Source organism: Geospiza fortis, unplaced genomic scaffold (genome assembly GCF_000277835.1).
Source record: "Geospiza fortis unplaced genomic scaffold, GeoFor_1.0 scaffold40, whole genome shotgun sequence".
NCBI lineage: Eukaryota > Metazoa > Chordata > Aves > Passeriformes > Thraupidae > Geospiza > Geospiza fortis.
The window spans coordinates 12,795,740-12,802,272 of NW_005054297.1; positions in this window are offsets into that span (position 1 = coordinate 12,795,740).

Consider the following 6,533-nt stretch of genomic DNA (forward strand, 5'->3'; position numbering starts at 1 on the left):
AATGAACTGTAATGGGGGGGGGGGGGGGGGGGGAAGCTTTGTTTCTTTGCTAGCTCTACACTTCAGTAGGACTAAATAGGGATGTTGCTTTTTTGACCTAGGCAGTGAATTCCCTGTTTGCCATGCACATGTGACACAATGCAAAATGTTCTGTCTTCTCGGGGTCTCTTGGCAATGTCTTTTATATTTAGCTCCTGATCCTTCCGTATATGTGCAGAGCTTCCCTTTAACAATGAGGACATTTTCAGTGCTGTCCAGAGGATGTTTCCTGCTTGTGAGAAGCATGTTAGATAATTTAAGTGACTCATTCAGTTTGGAAACCACATTTGTGATGTTGGGATTTAATATTGTGTGTCTTTCCAGTCATATTCAAGCACACCATAACTGAGAGGCATAGGCTATGTTGCAGGAAAGAGGATGGGGGTTTTTTTCTCTAATTCTTTACCATATAGTTCTAAGAAAAGCTTGAGCATACTCAATTTGATTGTTTCTCAATGTAAGCAAATACAGGCTGGGTTTTTACCCAGGGTTTCTTGTTCTATGGAGGCAGGTAATTGCTGCCAGCACTACATTTGTTGCTCTATTCTGATCATCTATTATTTTGCTCCCTTGTTTTTAGAGCTGTGTTTCTGAGAGTGGAACTGATCACTGGCCTTTGTGGATAGAGGATATCTGAAAGGCATTTAAAAGTCTCAGTGGTTATGTATTCATCATCTCAGATGTAACTGACAATCCAGTTATTGTTGAACTAATTTCTCACCTACGGGTGCTTTGTGTGTCTTTACAAGCCCTCTAAACTTGTTCTTTGTGTGGCTCCCCAGCAAGACAGGATAAATGATGTTGTGGAGAGATACAAATGATTTTCTTGCACTTTTAGCAGTTTTCTTCTGCAAACACCAGCGTCCCTTGTCTCTTCTTTCTCCCAGCTTGCAAAAGCAGCTGGCACTGGCACCAACACTGCACAGTGCTCTGAGTATCCTCATTTATTTTCAGCATGCTCTCATGTTAGCTGTGATGCATGTCCAGACACAGGTTTGCCTTTTCATAGTCTGTAGAACACTTAACATTATCTTGCCACGCTATTTAACAATCTCCACAGGCTGTCTCTGCAAATACCTTGTAATGTGAGCAGATTGTTAACGTGAAATGCAAGAAACAATACATATAAGTACAAAAAGGTTGAAAACTCCTAATTTTTTAACAATTAAAAAATAGGATGAGGATATTTTTCAAGAAGCCAGACAGCATAACATGACTTGCATAACAGATCAGATTATGAATCATATCTGTATGTAATCTTCAAAGTCTCTGAGCATACTTTGATGGATTTTTTTTACAGGATTTAGACATGCTCACCCTATTAGGAAGGTTTATGTTGACAGTGAAAAAATCCTAAATTTGAATATTCTTTTATTCTAAGTAGCTTGTGTAGTTTAATGTATGTAATTGGTAGCTAATATTCATTGACATTTGCATTATTTTATCAAAATGATTAAGAAAAAACAAGACCACAAACTGTTTGTATACTTCTACACCTGTGGTTAGAATTGGGAAGCTAAAATTAAACTTTATTTGTCCTTACATCTATACACTGATCTAATCCCTTGATATTTAAGTGGTTTAGGAAAATGTGCATTAAATATCTAAGTCACAATCATTCTTTCAAACTATGACAGAAATGTGCTAGAACAGGTACTGCTGCAGGGGTGTGTGACTAATCTTTAGTTTTCTAATCATACTCTCTTCATCTCAGCTTTCATAAGAAAGTATGTTATGAAAGAAGAAGTTTGTGGATATCTTTATGCATTCAGAGATGGCATGCAAATAAAATTATGTATAAAATAAGCAGTATTTACTGAAGGTTTGAACTTTTGCTTGTGTTAAAAGGTCTAGATTACCTACATCTGACTTCTAAATAATATGTATTCTGTTGTACTCCAAATCCCATCCTCTGAAATTCTGTGCAGGTCTGTTGAAGTCTGTAGGAATGTACAGGAAGAGGCAGCAGTACATCAGGGGCCTATCAGTGTGTATCTTGGAATAAAAAAGAACTCCAGGTAACATATATCAGAGCAACTTCTGAGAGTACTGGATTCGTCTGCAGGGTGGAGACTCCACTCTCCCCTTACATGTATTTTCCTGCTTTGACTCAGGCACATTGACTCTGGTGTTGCTACAGAGCACTCCAAAACCTGGGAGCTGCAGTTCAAACCGCTTGGGCTAAGAAAAACCTGAAACTGTTATTTCCCATTTTCAAAAACAGTATTGCAGCAACAAACTGAGCAAAAGTGGGACACACCCTTTGGTTTTGAACCAGACTTGATGTTATTAAAACAAGTTGTTGCAGCTTAAGTGTACAGGTAACCAGTTCCCACCTGTCTCACTGGAACATAACTCTGAGAATGTTCATGGTCCTGTGCTGACAGTGAGGGAGCTTTGTGGCCCCAGAGAGAGGTGCTGGCTGATTTGATGCACCCCCAGGGTTCAGGAAGAAATTCTTAGCTGCTCTCAAGCTTGGCTTCTTAGAGTTGCCTCATGATGAATAAAGAGAATGTAAAATTGAAAAGCTGAAAAAACCCTATAACTGGAACTAAGAATTTAGGTATCAACAGCCCTGCAATATGATTTTTCTCCTGTATGTGAAATAACATTTGTTTGCAGGATGTTACAGAAGGACCTTTGGGCCAAAGTAATGTACTTGTGGAGCAAGTGTTAGAGAACAAACCTTTTCACTTCAGCAGGGAACACAGTGTGGGTCCATGGGACAGGGAGATTAAAATGAGGTGAACTGTTTTATGAGTAGTGCTTTGAAGCCGTTCATATAATCTGCAGCTCTGCTTTCTGCCACATGAGGTCCTCTTTTGTCCCTAATTGGTACAGTTTGCTGACAGCAAGCAGGAATAACTCACAGGTGTTAGGTTTTTTCACTGTAACTCTGAGGGTGAAAAATCTTTTCAGAAGCATTACACAAACCTGTGTTGACTTGGGTATCAGTTACCTCTTCATATCTGCAAATGATTTAGAACTGTGATTGCTGGGCTTCTTGTAGGCACTTTGTTTATTTTCTTACAATACCCTGCACTGTGCTTTGTAACTGCTTTATCTGCTTTCTTAATGTTCAGCAAATTCTTCTTTGTAATGTTTTTCTTTGCAATACAATTCGCTTTCCCCTCCGACTTGTAAAACACACCATGGCATGTGATTCTGTGTCTAAAATTAACTTTCAAGCTTGTTTCTAAGCAAAGCAAGATGAATTAAAGTATTCAAGAGATAAAATGGCTTTAGCAATCTGGAGTCTGATATCCATTGGAAATAGAGTTTCCTTTTGGAAATTCTTTCTCAGACAATCTGCATTGTTTCTGATAGTGAAGAAGATACAACTAAGTAAATTGTTCCTCTTTCTCTTGTTACCAGTATTTTTCACAGTCTACAATTAAGGGTTTTTTAAAATGTCATTGCCATTTTAGCTATCAATTTAAAAAAGCAGTGCAAACAAAAAAAAAGCAAACAATGGCAGTCTTTTTCAGGAAAGAAGAAAAGAAGTCTGCAGTTCCAAGGTTGATCGAAGAGTGTGCAAACTGGCATATGCATTTACTGCCACTCTTCACTTCCATGGTTTGTTATTCCTCTTCTGTGCATTGATGGGAGCACTTGCACATATGTGTAGTAAGCCAGATCTGGATATTCAGCTGGCTGGGAAAACAAACAAATAAAAAAAAACTTAAAGAAGTGTTAAGAAGTTTGTTTTGTTTTGGGATTTTTTGCTTTTTGGGAGCATTGAGGATAGTCTTGCTCTTTGACCTACCTTGCTATTTAGCAGTCCAGGCGATTGCACTGGCACAGAATAAAGGATGCCAGGAGGGTTAGTATTAAGACACTAATGCTGGAACTGCTTAAGCTGTCTCAGTCCATGTGGTGGTTCCACCCTGGCTAGATGCCAGATGCCCACCAAAGCCACTCTGTCACTCCCCTGTGCAACTGGACAGGGGAGAGAAAATATAATGAAAGACTTGGAGGTTGAGATAAGAACAGGGAGAGATCCCTAACCAGTTAGTGTCATGGGCAAAACAGATTTGAGTCAGGGAAATTAATTGAATTTATTGCCAATTAAAATCACAGCAGGACAGTGAGAAGTAAAACAAATCTTAGGAGCACCTTTCCCCGCCTCTCCCTTCTTTCTGGCCTTAACTTTGTTCCCAGTTTTCTACTCCTCCCGCACAGTGGCGCAGGGAGATGGGGAATGGGGGTTATGGTCAGCTCATCATGTGTTGTTTGTGCTGCTGCTTCCTGCTCAGGGAGAGGAGTCCTTCAGCTGCTCCAGGGTGGCGTCCCTCCCACGGGAGAGGGACAGTCCTACACAAACTGCTCCAAGCTGAGCTCTTGCCATGAGCTGCAGTTCCTCACGAGCTGCTCCAGTGTGGGCCACTCTCCCACGAGGCACAGTCCTTCAGGAACAGGCTGCTCCAGCACGGATCTCCCACAGGCTCACAAGTCCTGTCAGGACCCTGCTCCAGTGTGGGCTTCCCACACCTTTCTTTTGGGCATGTCCTGCTGCAGTGTGGGGTCTCCACAGGCTGTGTAGGTGGATTGCTGAACCCTGTGGAGCTCCATGGGCTCCACCATAGCCTCCAGGAAAATATCAGCTCTGCCACGTGGAGCACCTCCTCCCCCTCCTTACTGACCCTGCTGTCTGCAGAGCTGTTTCTCTCACATGTTCTCACTCCCCCCTTCTCTGGCCACGATTACATCTGTGCATTAACTTTTTTCCCTTCTTAAATATGTTACCACAGAGGCATTACCCCATCACTGATTTGTCTGTCTTTGAGCTGTCTGCCCTTGGCTCTGTCAGACAGGAGAAGTTTCTAGGAGCTTCTCACAGAAGCACTCCTGTAATCCTGCCATCACAACCTTGGCAAGCGACCTAACACAACGATTGATCAGCCATGACCTGATTGAGCTGCTCTATCTCTATGTAAAATGAAGCATTTCTACATTTTATAAACTCAGGCTTTAGAATTTTGATTTTGTAGCATCTGTTGGCTTGGAGACCTCCATAGTGGTTTACAGCTAGTGGTAACAAAGGGGATTATTTATAACTTCTTGAGGTGCATGTTTTAATGGGCCTTGTTTTCATGGGGCAGGCTTCTGGCTGATGCATGAATCCCCTGTTTAGCAGGCAGAAGCTAAGAAAACAGTTTGTTTCCCTATGGATTTCTTTGCAGATCTCATTTTTAAGGGTCAGGGATTATACTTGTGCATTCAAAAATATATGGAAGTTTTGCTTGTCAAACCTATTTGCTTTACAATCTAGAATGAAAGTAGTTACAGAAGCTATAGTCTAAGGAAATATTCTTACGGCCAAGTAGTATCTTTCATTTTAGACTAATATAAATGGGGGGAAGGTACAAACCTCTCTGTCATCAGATACAACCAGAAAGGGTTTTTCTGTGCCACCTGTCTTTACATCTGTATCAATTTACAGCTTTGTAAGGGATGGAAGAAGTTTTCTTTTTGAATATGTTTTTTTTCTGAACTAGCAGCCTGCATGCTTTTTATGGTCAAGTGAACAAACAGACACCCCTAAAGGAATTGTTCCTCTTAAACCAGAATTAGATCAGATGAACTGCTACTCAACGGTGCCCCTATTGGGTATAAGAACATGGGATGACACATACTAATGTGAATGTCTGGCATGTGGGATGTTATAGAAGTACCAAAGAAGTGAAACCTAGCTTGCATTGCTTTATATTTTTTTGCAGAGGTTTCACAGAATCACAGAATGTTCTGAATTGGAAGGGACTCAAGGATCTCAGAGTCCAGGTCTCAAGTAAATTGTTCATATGGGGACTGAACTCCAACCTTAGTGTTATTAACACCAAACAACTGAGCTCAAGAAAAGACGGTGAAAATAGGAAAATATCCTGAGACACAGGCAGGAAGTTCTATAGAAATCATTTCAACAAGTTAGTGAGTAAGTAAGAATTTCAAATAATGTAAGCTTTCATTGCTCTGACATGGGTTTTAGTACACGACTTTTAAAAAATGGATTCATTTTATTGTGGACTCCACCCTCTTCTCTGTAAAGCAGGCAGTGGAAAACAAGCAAAATAAATTATCTGCACTTGCACATTCTGACTCACTGAGTAAGGCAAAGCTTACAAAAAACCCCAAAGAAACACAAATAGGTCTGTGATCAGTTAATTCAGGACTGTATGTTCGTGCATTACTGCAGAGGGACAATTACCTTAAATCTGGCACTACTTCAGTTTCGTAGTCCTTGACTTTCTTTTAACTTAACCTTTTAGTGGGAGGGTTTTTTCATTACTCAGTTATTTTTAATCCTGCACTGCGCACAGACGCTGCTCTAGCAGTCCGTTCACATCAGTGTTTCAGCGGCGGGAGGTGCCAGGGCCGGATTTACCCCGGACGGCCCCGGGACGCTGCGCTCGCAGGCCGAGCAGCAATGACCGGCAGGGAGCCTTCCTCCCCGGCTCGGGGATGGCGACTTTGTCCTCAGCAGTGACCGGCAGGGA